This window comes from Carya illinoinensis, chromosome 7 (assembly GCF_018687715.1).
Source record: "Carya illinoinensis cultivar Pawnee chromosome 7, C.illinoinensisPawnee_v1, whole genome shotgun sequence".
Classification (NCBI taxonomy): Eukaryota; Viridiplantae; Streptophyta; class Magnoliopsida; order Fagales; family Juglandaceae; genus Carya; species Carya illinoinensis.
In genome coordinates, this window is record NC_056758.1 from 12,126,162 (window position 1) to 12,138,781 (window position 12,620).

The window sequence follows — 12,620 nt, forward strand, 5'->3', positions numbered from 1 at the left end:
TGCTATTTAGACTAATATTTCATGTCATGGGTGAGAGACAATTCAAAAAGGTTGCTTAGAGTTGCATCGAGTATTGAAAGTAGTTTACACAGTTCAGTAATAGATAGCTCTTCTGTCACTTCTATGAGCGAGGATATTGAAATTGAACAAACTATGACTGCACCTGCACCATGCACTCTTAAGGATTATTTACAACCCATTCGCACCACTACACTTTCATGCATTGTTTTATCCGAAACTGCACCTAATTTTTCTATTAAGCATGGTATGATGTTGGTGATACCTAAGTTCTACAGGATGGATTCTGAGAGTTTTTACCAGCACCTAACAGATTTTGAGTTGGCTTGCACTACTTTTATTACTAGGGTCATTACTGATTAATTTATTATACTTCATTTAGTTTAATTCTTTAAGGCCTAATTCTATCTCTAGTTGGTATGATATGCAACGAGAATTCTTACAAAAAAATTTTCCTTTTCAGAGAACTTAGTTTTTACAAGAGCAAATCGGTCAATTCAATCATAAACCTGATGAGACTTTTCAGGGCAGTTGGGAAAAATTTAAAGATTCGGTAAACATCTGTACACATCATGGTTACGAATCTTGGAGGTTGGTGAACTATTTTTACACTGGTCATACTCCAGAATGCAAGCAGTTTGTTCAAATGATGTGCAATGGGAAATTCTTTAGTAAGGAACCTAATGAAGCATTATCATTTTTTGACTATCTTGCCGAGAGCGCACAACAGTGGAACACTCGTATTGATTGAGTGTCGTTAACAGCACAACCACTAAAGGCTATTTCTAGAGGGGGCATATATGAGATTAAGGAGGAAACTGATATTCAAGCCTGAATAGCACATTAACTGAAAGACTAGAGGTTATGGAAATGAAAAAAGTGAAAGCTGTGAAGGTAATAGAGGCATGTTCTATATGTGTTGATTTGAATCATAAGACCCAAGATTGCCCGATTATACCAATATTTCAAGAAAGTGGGTCTGAGTAGATGCAATTAGCTAATTGCGTTAACAAAACATAGAATCAGCTTTTTTTCAATACATAATCTGAGGTGGAGGAATCACCCAAAATTCTTATGGAGAAATGATTAGCCTGGCCGGTCTCCAACATCTTCGCAGCAGCCATTTCATCAATGTGCTCTTCAGCACCAGTATCAGCCATGTCAGAGTTCTCAGAGCTATCCTTATGTAGTGTCCCTTGGATTTTAGCCTCATGTAGCTGCACAGAGTTCTCAGCCTTTATCGTCTCCAAAGAAATCTCTAAACGACAGTATGGCACAATTGGCTAATATACTTCAGCAATTCATAAATATTCAGGCCACCACAAACAATCAGAACACTCAGGCCATAAATGAGTTGTGTGGCACTATTAATAAGATGAGCACAACATTGATCACTCTAGAGAAAGGAAAATTTACAGCACAACTTCAGCCTAATCCTCAAATATACAGGCAACAACAACAGCAAGTGCATAACGTCTCAAGGGACGTTATTGAAACAACAAAGATTGTTCTTACATGGATAGACAGGTAGTTAATTCTAAACCTGAAGATGTAACAGAGACTGATGAAGCTGAGATAGAACCAGATGAAGTGATTATAGAGTCAAAAAAGCCTGTGGGTGGAGAGGTCGAAACTAGTAGGGGGTACCAACTTGTGATTCCCTATCCTCAGAGATTGACAACTGGGCAAAAGAACAAATATCACACTGAGATTCAAAAGATCTTCAAGCAATTAAAGATTAATATTCCACTTTTAGATGCCATACAACAAGTGCCTTCATATGCAAAATTTTTTAAGGACTTATGCATAGTGAAGAGGAAGTTGAATGTGAAGAAGAAAACTTTCCTAACAGATCAAGTTAATGCATTGATATTGAGCGAGACTCCTCCAAAATTTGGAGATCCCGACTCTCCCCACATTTCCATTATGATTGGTGAGTCAAGCATTGGGAGAGCTCTACTTGATTTGGGGAGTAGTGTGAACTTGCTACCATTCTCAGTGTATGAGCAGTTAGGATTGACTGAGTTGAAAAAGACATCCATCATGCTACAGTTGGTTGACAGATCAGTTAAAGTGCCGAGAGGTATAGTTGAAGATGTTCTAGTCCAAGTGGACAAAGTTTATTACTCAGTGAATTTTGTAGTTCTTGACATGCAGCAGCCAGTCTCCACTAGTCACCAAGCGTCTGTCATCCTTGGTCGCCTATTCCTTGCGACTTCCAATGCACTTATCAATTGTCAAAGTGGAGTATTGAAGCTCACTTTTGGAAATATGACATTGGAGATGAATGTGTTCAATGCTTGCAAGATGCCTAGTGGATGCGACGATTTAGATATGCAAGTTGTTGATATGGTGTATGATTTTGACGTTTCGGAGTTGTTATCAGCATTTGATTCTGAGAGTTCATCTGAGAATGGCTTTCCTGAGTAGTATGAGGTTCTTTGTGAGACAATTCCTACGTCATTCAGAGTTGATATAATCAGATGGGCAGTTGACAGAGACAATTGGGTCTCTTCAGTTATCAGATATGAGTTACATAAGAAATTGGCGTAGGCCAGTCTTTGAAGCTCTTGATTTACCAGGAGCCATGAAGTCATCAAAAGAAGAAACCCCAATACTAGAGTTGAAGCCACTACCCAAGAACTTGAAGTATGTTTTTCTGGGCCCAATTGAGGATACATTTCTAGCGGTCATTTCTTTTTAGCTCACTTTGAAGTAGGATTAACAGTGTTGAGACATCATCGAGGAGTGATAGGCTGGAATATTGCAGATATCAAAGGTATTGACCCTTCAATTTGTACGCACAATATTTTTCTGGAAGGAGATGTGAGACCAATTCGTGATGCACAGCGAAGGTTAATCCTACCATGAAGGAGGTGGTGAAGAATGAAGTGCTGAAATTGTTAGTTGTGGGTATCATCTATCCTATCTCCGACAGCAAGTGGGTAAGTCTGACACAGGTAGTACAAAAAAAATCTGGTTTAACTATTATTGAAAATGCTAATGGTGAGTTGATCTTGACTAAGAAGGTAACGGGTTGGAGAATGTGTATTGACTACCGAAAGTTGAATTCGGTCAGTCGATAGATCACTTCCCATTACCTTTCCTAGATCAGATTTTAGAAAAAGTACATGGTAATGCTTTTTATTGTTTTTTGGATGGCTTATCTGGTTATTATCAGATTGCCATAGCACCAGAGGATCAAGAGAAAACCACATTCACTTGCCCCTTTGGTACTTTTGCTTTTAGAAGAATGTCATTTAATTTATGTAATGCACCTGTTACTTTTCAGCGCTGCATGATGAGCATTTTTTCTGATATACTTGATGATATGTGTGAGGTTTTTATGGATGATTTTTCTATGCTTGGTAAATCTTTTGATGTCTGTTTAAAAAATCTTGCTGTTGTGTTGAAGAGATGTGAAGAGAAGAATTTATTGCTGAATTGGGAGCAATGTCAGTTTATGGCTACTAGTAGTTTGGTACTTGGGAATTTAGTTTTTGAATGTGGTATAGAGGTTGACAGGGCCAAGATAAAATTAATATCTCAACTGTCTATTCTTAAGATAGTGAAGGATATTCGTTCTTTTCTTGGTAATGTTGGCTTCTATGGGCGTTTCATTCAAGCCTTTAGTAGTATTGCAAAACCATTATGTACTTTATTGCAAAATGATACTACTTTTGTTTGGACTGATGAGTGTCAGCATGCTTTTGAGACCCTAAAGGAACACTTAACAGTTGCACCTATTATGCAAACTTCTCGATGGGATTTGTCGTTTGAGATTATGACTGATGTTAGTGATTTTGCTCTTGGTGCCTTTCTTGGCCAAAGAGTAGACAATAAGCCTTCAGTCATTTATTATGTAAGTCAAACTTTGAATGATGCACAGAAAAATTACACCATCATCGAGAAGGAGTTATTAGCTGTTGTGTTTGCCTTGGATAAATTTCATTCTTATATTATTGGGTCTCATGTTATCATTTTTACTGATCATTCTGCTCTTAAGTATTTGTTAGCAAAGAATGATGCTAAACCCAAGTCGATATGTTGGATCCTTTTACTCCGAGAATTTGACATCACTATTCGGGATAAGAAGGGAGTTGAAAATGTGGTAGCTGATCACTTGTCACGACTGCAGCTACCTGATTTATCTATATCTATTCCTCCCTTAATAAAATTTCTCTGATGAGCATCTTTTTGCAGTGTCACGCACTCCATGGTTCGCAGACATTGTGAATTACTTGGTCACTGACCGGATGCCAGAGCATTAGACAGCCCAAGACAAGCGTAAGTTCCTTGCAAAGGTACGATTTTATTACTTTGACACTCCTTATCTTTTTAAGTATTGTGCTGATTAGTTGGTGCGTCGATGTATTCCTGATGATGAGTTTATCTCTATTTTTCTCTTTGTCATATTGGGGCTTATGGAGGCGCCATTTTGCAACTAAGAAAATTGTTGCCAAAATTTTGCAAAGTGGACTCTATTGGCCCACTATTTTTAGAGATGTGGAGTCTTTTTGTAAGGCATGTGAGCCTTGTCAGAAACTTGAAAAAATCACAGCACGTAATATGATGCCCCTTTCCCCTATTCTTACACTTGAGATATTTGATTGTTAGGGGATTAACTTTATGGAACCATTACGAAATTCATTTGGGAATTCTTATATTTTAGTTGTTGTGGATTATGTTTCAAAATAGGTAGAGGTCATACCTTGTAGAACAAATAATCATAAGGTTGTTATCCATTTCTTGAAAGAATTGTTTGCATGTTTTTGCATACCCAATGCGATTATTAGTGATGGGGGTTCATATTTTGTAACAAACATTTTTAAAAACATATGCAGAAATATGGAGTGACCCACAAAATCTCTACTCCATATCACCCCCAGACTAATGGTCAAGCTGAGTTGGCAAATAGAGAGATCAAACTTATTTTTGAAAAAACAGTCTGTCCCACTCAGAAGGAATGATCTAAAAAACTGGTTGATGCTCTCTGGGCTTATAGGACTGCATTCAAAACTAACTTAGGGATGTCACCTTATAGATTGGTTTATAGTCGGGCTTGTCATTTACCTATTGAGATTTAGTATCGTGCTTTATGGGCTATTAAGCAAATTAACTTTTCACTTGATGTTGCCAAAAGTTTAAGAAAGTTGTAGAGTTCAGAGCTTCATGAAGTAAGAAGGGAGGCCTACGATAATTCTCACTTGGCAAAGGAGCGAATGAAAGTCTTGCATGACAAGAAGATCCATGATAAACATCTTGTCCCTGATCAGAAAGTGCTCCTCTATAATTCAAGATTATATATTTTTTTCGGGAAGTTAAAATCCCGATGGAGTGGGCAGTACATTGTAAAGGAGGTTTATCCTCACGGGGTTGTAGATATTGTCAATCCGAAGAATGGCAATAGCTTCACTGTCAATGAACAACATTTAAAGCCGTTTATGACTGTCTTTTATCCAAACGAAGAGATCTTGCTTGTGCAAGATTCCAAGGAAGTTTTTTTTTTTTTATTTTGATTGATTGATTTATTTATTTCTTTAATTGTATTTTATCTTTTATTTATATTTGTTATTTTGCTCTCATTTATATCACATGATTGGTTGTCTGTGTTGCTTACTTATTCTTGTGCACTTTGTTTTCTTTCATTCGATTCATTGAAGACCATGTCTCTCACTAGTTGGGGATAGCGTGTGTGCACAGATTTAAAAAATAAATTGCATTAATATGATGTGCCTTGATACATATATGATTGACACACACTTCATTTCTAGTACTTTGTGAAATTTGAGTACTTTTGTGGAGTGGTTGAACAGAATTATTTTGTAAAGATTTATTTTCAAGCTTGAGCATAGAGCATGATTTCTGATGCATCATGTTTGTTGATATATGGTTTGAAACATCGGGCTGCTATACTTATTGAGATGAGATTCGGTAAGATTTATATAGAACAAAGTGAAAAGTTTGAAGGGCATTTTGCACATGCTTACATATGTAGTGTTCATCATTTACTATCCACTGATTTAACATAGGAGAAGTAAACTACAAGAGTATCAAGCCATGCTAAAAAAAATGAAAGAAAAAAAAAAGGAAAAAGAATAAAAAAAGGATTTGAAAAGAATCGAGAAAAAAGAAGAAGAAGAAAATAAATGCAGCTTAGTGAACTTTCCTAAGTAAAGGACTAGAAACAGTTACCCTAACTTTGGGGGTTGAGTGTTTAACCTTTAAACAGAATTGGCGTAAAAACTGTTAATCTCTTGGGTTTTGAGGTAGTTAGAATCAGTAATGATTAATCTTATTGTTGAAGAATCCTATGACAAATCCTGGCTATTACTGAAGAACACACAACCGTGTAGCTACACACAAATCTGAATTCTGAGACATTTTCCCCAATTTTATGTGAATGATTGTTGAGACTGTCTTAGTGGGTATAGCTCCTGGGGTTGAGTAGTCATGGATCACCTTTTGTGAGAATTAAGAATTATGTTTGATTGGTTTTGTTTGAATTTCAATCTTTATGCAATGTTTATCTCAACTAATTTTCATTATTTTGCTCGAGGATTAGCAAACTGCTAGTTGGGAGGTGTGATTGAGCTGAAATATTGCATATTTTTATACATTTATAACCAATATATTTTAATTCTTTCATTACATTATTATTAGTTTTAGATGAAAAGATGATTAAGATGCATAAATCCGAGTTGTGATTTAAATTGGTTAATAGTATGATTTTATGCTTAATTTTATAACTTGTAATTTAATTGGGTAATATTTTTTTACATGCATAACACAATTTTGATATTCTATTCTTTCTTTTTATTTTATTTTATTTTTTTTCTTATTTCTATTTTTTTTAGGTCTAAGGAATACACAAATTAGAAATGAGAAAAATCAAAAAAGTCAAAAAGCAAAAAAGGCACGGGTACAATTTCAATTGGGATTTGAGTAAGACTTTAAAACTTGGACAGCAACCATTATCCTATGGAGACTTTGACCTGGGGCAAAAAGAGAATATTATCATTATTGAGAGCATTAGAGCGACGTGGGCATCTTCAACCACACACTACTATTCTATTTAGCATTTTCATGCTGCGCAGGAAAAAAAAATTGCTTCTTTTAGTTTCTGATTAAATTCATGCCGCACGTATTTTTTCTTTTAGAGATTCAATTCACGCCACATGGCAACACACACTTTGAGGAATTGCAGTGTGTTGAAGAGCTCATTGAGGGGTCCAATTGTTGCTACATTCCAGACTCTTTCACTGTGTTAAACCCAAGGTTTCAAGATTTGTGTAATTATATATCTACACATGGATTTTGATGATAACAAATGAATTCAAAAAATAAAGAAGTCTCAAGCTCAAGTTATCTACACAATGGAGTCAAGCATAGAAGGAAACAAGCATGAGCAAAAAGGGAACAAGTTCACATTAAAGTCATAGAGTAATGTTGTAAATCTCTTAAAAATTTGAAATTAGGATTAAGGCTCAAAATTAATATTTTATCATAAAGTATTAAAATACATTTTCTACATTTGTATGAATATTTTGAAAATTAAAGTTGAAAATTTTGAAAGATGATTGATTATCATCTTTCACATATGCATACCTTGATTAAATGATTGAACTTTGAAAATATTGAAGATGATTGATTGTCATCTTTTACATGTGTATGTTTTATTTAAATATTTTTAAAAATGATTGATGCTTTTTTTGACTTATGCAAAAGGTAGATGATTTTGTTTGAAAAATTTAAAAAGTCAAGTGTGCTCCTTTTATCGTATGTCAAAAGTAAAAGATTAGGTTTGAAGTATTTGAAAAATGAATGATGTTGCCTTTGACAATTGAAAAAGAAGAACATTTTATTTGATTTTTTTGAAAAAGTGAATGATATTGTCTTTGACATGTGAATCTTTTTAAATTTGAATATGAAGTCTTATATGCCTATAAATAGATCATTTGAGAGCTTCACATTTACTACACCAAGAGTATACAATATTCATTCAAAACTTTCATTCTCTATTCTCTAAGCATTGAGCCTTAATTCTTGTTCATTTTGAGAGATATAGTTTGCACTGTATTATTCTTATTCCACTCATTGAATAGTGTTTTCTGATAACCTACCCACTATCAGCTTTTATATCAGTAAAAGGGTGTGTATAACCCTTGTGTGTGTAGAAAGTGTTCTACACAGGGAATAGTTGAATCAACGTGTAAGGTGATTGTAAGTGTAGAAGGTGTTCTACACGGATCCTTTGTAGCGGTGTTGTTCAAAGGTGTAATAGATTTCTATCTCCACCTGAAAGAGGTTGAATAGTGAATTTGAGAATTCTCAAAGGGTAGCTTGAGGCGAGGACGTAGGCAGTGGAGCCGAACCTCGTTAACATATTGAGTTTGCTTCTCTCTTACCCTTACTCTTTATATTTATTACTATTTTGTATTTTGTTTATATTTTATATTATATATTTAATTTATAGTTGTTATTTTTTTTAATACAACTCAATTCACCTCCCCTCTTGTGTTAGTCATCTGGGTAACAATTGGTATTAGAGCTAAGAGCTCTATTATAAGATTAACTATCTTTTGAGTTAAGATCTTATGGCTAATATTGCAGCTTCATTTGATGAAGGTCAATCTAGTAGTCGACATCCACTCTTTTGTGGAGATAATTACTCATTCTGGAAAGTTAGAATGAGAATATTCATTCACGCTCAAGGTCGAGAAATATGAAAATGCATTGTAAATGGATCTTATATTCCAACAAAAGTGGTTGATGGAGTAAAGGTCAAAAAGGAAGAAGAAGAATTTGATCGTGAAAACGATAGACTTTATATTTTAAATTTAACTGCTATGAATTTAGTATTTAATGCTCTCAATGGAAATGAGTTTAATAGAATAATGACTTGTGCTACGGCAAAAGAAATTTGGAATAACTTGGAAGTTACTTATGAAATCAAAAATTTATATTTTTACTCATGAATATAAAATGTTTAAAAAAAATGATAATGAATCTATTTTTAGTATGCACACTCGTTTTACTAACATCATAAACAGCTTGACAGCTCTTGGCAAAGTTTATTTCAAAGTGGAGATAGTAAGAAAAATTCTCAACTCTTTACCAAAACACTGAGAATCAAAAGAGACAACGATTCTTGAAGCTAGAGACCTCAAGAAACTCGAAGTGAATGAATTCATCGGGTCACTTATCACCCATGAATACACATTGAAAAGAGGAGAAGAAGAAGGAAAGTCAAAGAAGAGCTTGGCACTTAAAACTGTTCCTCATAAAGTGAAAGTGATGAAGATGAGGAAGTTACGATGATAACAAGAAGAATTCAGAGGTTCTTAAAGAAAAATAAAACTCTTCTCAGGAAATCCTTCAAAAAGTTTTCCAAGAAATATTCAGGTAAAAATGACACTTTAATTTGTTATAAATGCAATAAGCCTGGTCATATCAATCCAGATTGTCCTATGCTAAAGAAAGATCGAAACAAGGACAAGAAAACAATGAAAACTACATGGGATGATGATTCAAGTAGCTCAGATAGTGAAACAAGTAATGGAGAATCAGCAAATTTTTGTCTTATGGCTAAAGATGACATTGAGTTAACAAATCTTGATAATATTGAAAATCTTTCATATGAAGAATTGCAAAATATTTTAGAAGAGGTACATGAGGAATTTGAAAAATTGGGTATCAAGTATACTATTTTGAAAAAGAAAAATTCTTCTTTAACAAACGAAATTGATATTTTAAGAAAAGAAAATATCATTTTGAAAGATGAAAATCTTGAGTTGAATAAGAAGAAAACCAATTTAGAAAATATTTTTGAAAACTTTACGAATGGAGAAAGAAATTTTGAAAAACTTCTTGGTAGTCAAAGATGTGTTTTTGACAAGGCAGGTTTGAGATATATGCCAAAACAAAAATACAAACCTTATAAAAATTTCTTTGATAATCCTTCTACATCAAAGACTAATATTCAAAATTCTTTTCATAAAAATAATTTTGTCAAAAAGAGATATTATTATAATCATTCAAGTTCTTCATATATGTCACATGCTATTTGCAATTTCTGTAATAGAAATGGTCATAATTATCATACTTGTCCTATTAGAAGAAATCATACAATGACTATTAGGGCCATATGGGTACCTAAAAATCTTGTTTTTTCTACTACTAATAAATAAAGGACCCAAAGAACTTGGGTACCAAGAAAAATCATTTTAATTGTTTTTATAGGTATGCATGAAGTCATTCACAAGAAAAAACAAATGGTTTTTAGATAGTGGATGTTCAAGACACATGGCGGGAGACAAGACTAAGTTCTTTGATCTTAGATCTAAAGTAAAAGGACAAGTGACATTTAGAGACAACTTGAAAGAGAAGATTGTGGGAATATGTAAAATTGGTAATGAATCTTCTCTTATAATTGAAGATGTTCTACTTGTTGAAGGTCTAAAACATAATCTTTTAAGTATAAGTCAATAATGTGACAAAAGATTTACAGTTACTTTCAAAATGGATAAGTGCATTATTTTGAATGATCATGATTGTAATATTTGTTTTATTGCTTTTAGAAACAATTATGTTTATACAATCGATTTTGAAGAAATTATCTTACAAGATGCTATTTACTTTTCAGTTCAAAATGAAACTAGTTGGCTATGGCATAGAAGATTAGGTTATGCCAATATGGAACTTATTTCAAAACTTTCAAAAAATAATCTTGTGAGAGATTTACCAAAAACAAATTTTTTTAAAGACAAAATTTGTGATGCATGCTAATTTGGTAAACAAACAAAAACTTCTTTTAAAACCAAGAAATATATTTTCACTACTAGACTATTGCAACTGATACACATGGATCTTTTTGGACCAAATAGAGTTGTAAGTCTAGGAGGAAAATATTATGCATTTTTTATTGTTGATGATTTTTCTAGATATACTTGGATCATCTTTCTTGCTCATAAAGATGAGGTAGTACCTTTACCAAGTTATCCAAGAGAATTCAAAATGAAAAGAATTATACTATTTCAAGTATCTGAAATGATAGGGGAAAAGAATTTGTTAATAAAAATATTGAAACATTTTGTGATGAAAATGGTTTTGTGCATAATTTTTCTGCTCCTCGAACTCCTCAACAAAATGGGATAGTAGGGAGGAAAAATAGATCTCTTCAAGAGATGGCAATAACAATGCTCAATGAGAATAACTTGACTAGTTATTTTTGGGCTGAGGCGGTAAGTACTGCATGTTATGTTATAAATAGAGTTATGCTAAGATCTAAGTTAGATAAAACCCCCTATGAGCTTTGGAATGAGAAAAAGCCCAACATTGGTTACTTTCATGTATTTAGATGCAAATGTTTTATTTTGAATGACAAGGATAATTTAGGCAAGTTTGATGCAAAATCTGATGAAGGTATCTTTTTCGGGTATTCTACTAATAGTAAAACTTATAAAGTATTCAATAAAAAGACTTTGACTGTACAAGAATCTATGCATGTAGTATTTGATGAATCTAATTCTCCACTCTCCAAGAAATCTATTGATGAAGAAACAGGAGGTATAAATAACATAGAAAATCTCCATCTCAATAAAGAGAACACAATAGAGGAAGTTCAACATAGAACCATCAGGAAAGATCATCAAAATTTAATACAAGATGCAACCAAACAGTGAAAATTTGTGAAAGATCATCCAGTGGAACAAATTTTGGGAGAACCTTCACGAGGTGTAAGTACTCGATCATCTCTTAGAAATATTTGCAATCATAGTGCTTTTCTATCTCAGATTGAACCCAATAATATTGATGAAGCACTTCTTGATGAATCTTGAATTCTAGCTATGCAAGAAGAGTTGAATCAATTTGAAAGAAATGATATTTGGACACTTATTTCTAAACCTAAAAATCATACTATTATTGGAACAAAATGGGTTTTTAAAAACAAGAAAGATGAGTCCGGAATCATTACTAGAAATAAATCTCGACTTGTAGCCCAAGGTTTTAATTAAGAAGAAGGAATCGATTATAATGAGACATATGCACTAGTCCCAAGATTAGAAGCTATTCGAATGCTACTTGCATATGCTTGTTATAAGGATTTCAAACTTTTTCAAATAGATGTTAAAAGTGTTTTCTTAAATGGTTTTATAAATGAAGAGATATATGTTGAGTAACCTTTAGATTTTGAAAATCATATTTCCCCAAATCATGTTTTCAAATTCACAAAAGCACTATATGGACTCAAATAAGCTCACAGAGCTTGGTACAAGAGACTCAGTGGTTTCTTGATTGAAAAAGGTTGATGTGAACCCCAATCGACTCTCTTTGAGACCCAACAACAATATTGGAAAACCAAACCCAAGAACGCAAAACTCAAGTCTATGGATGGAGAATTTAGACCCATTGAGATCTCGTTTCAAGAACCTAGATTATATTAAAATCTAGACCCAATGAAATCCTGTCTCAAGAACCCAAATTATAAGGAGGAACGCCACAAAGGTTGTGATTTACCTTTGATAAGTTCAAGAGTTCAATTAAGAAAAAGAGGAGAAAACTCACTCACAATGAAAATTCAATAAAAAATGTCTTACCTT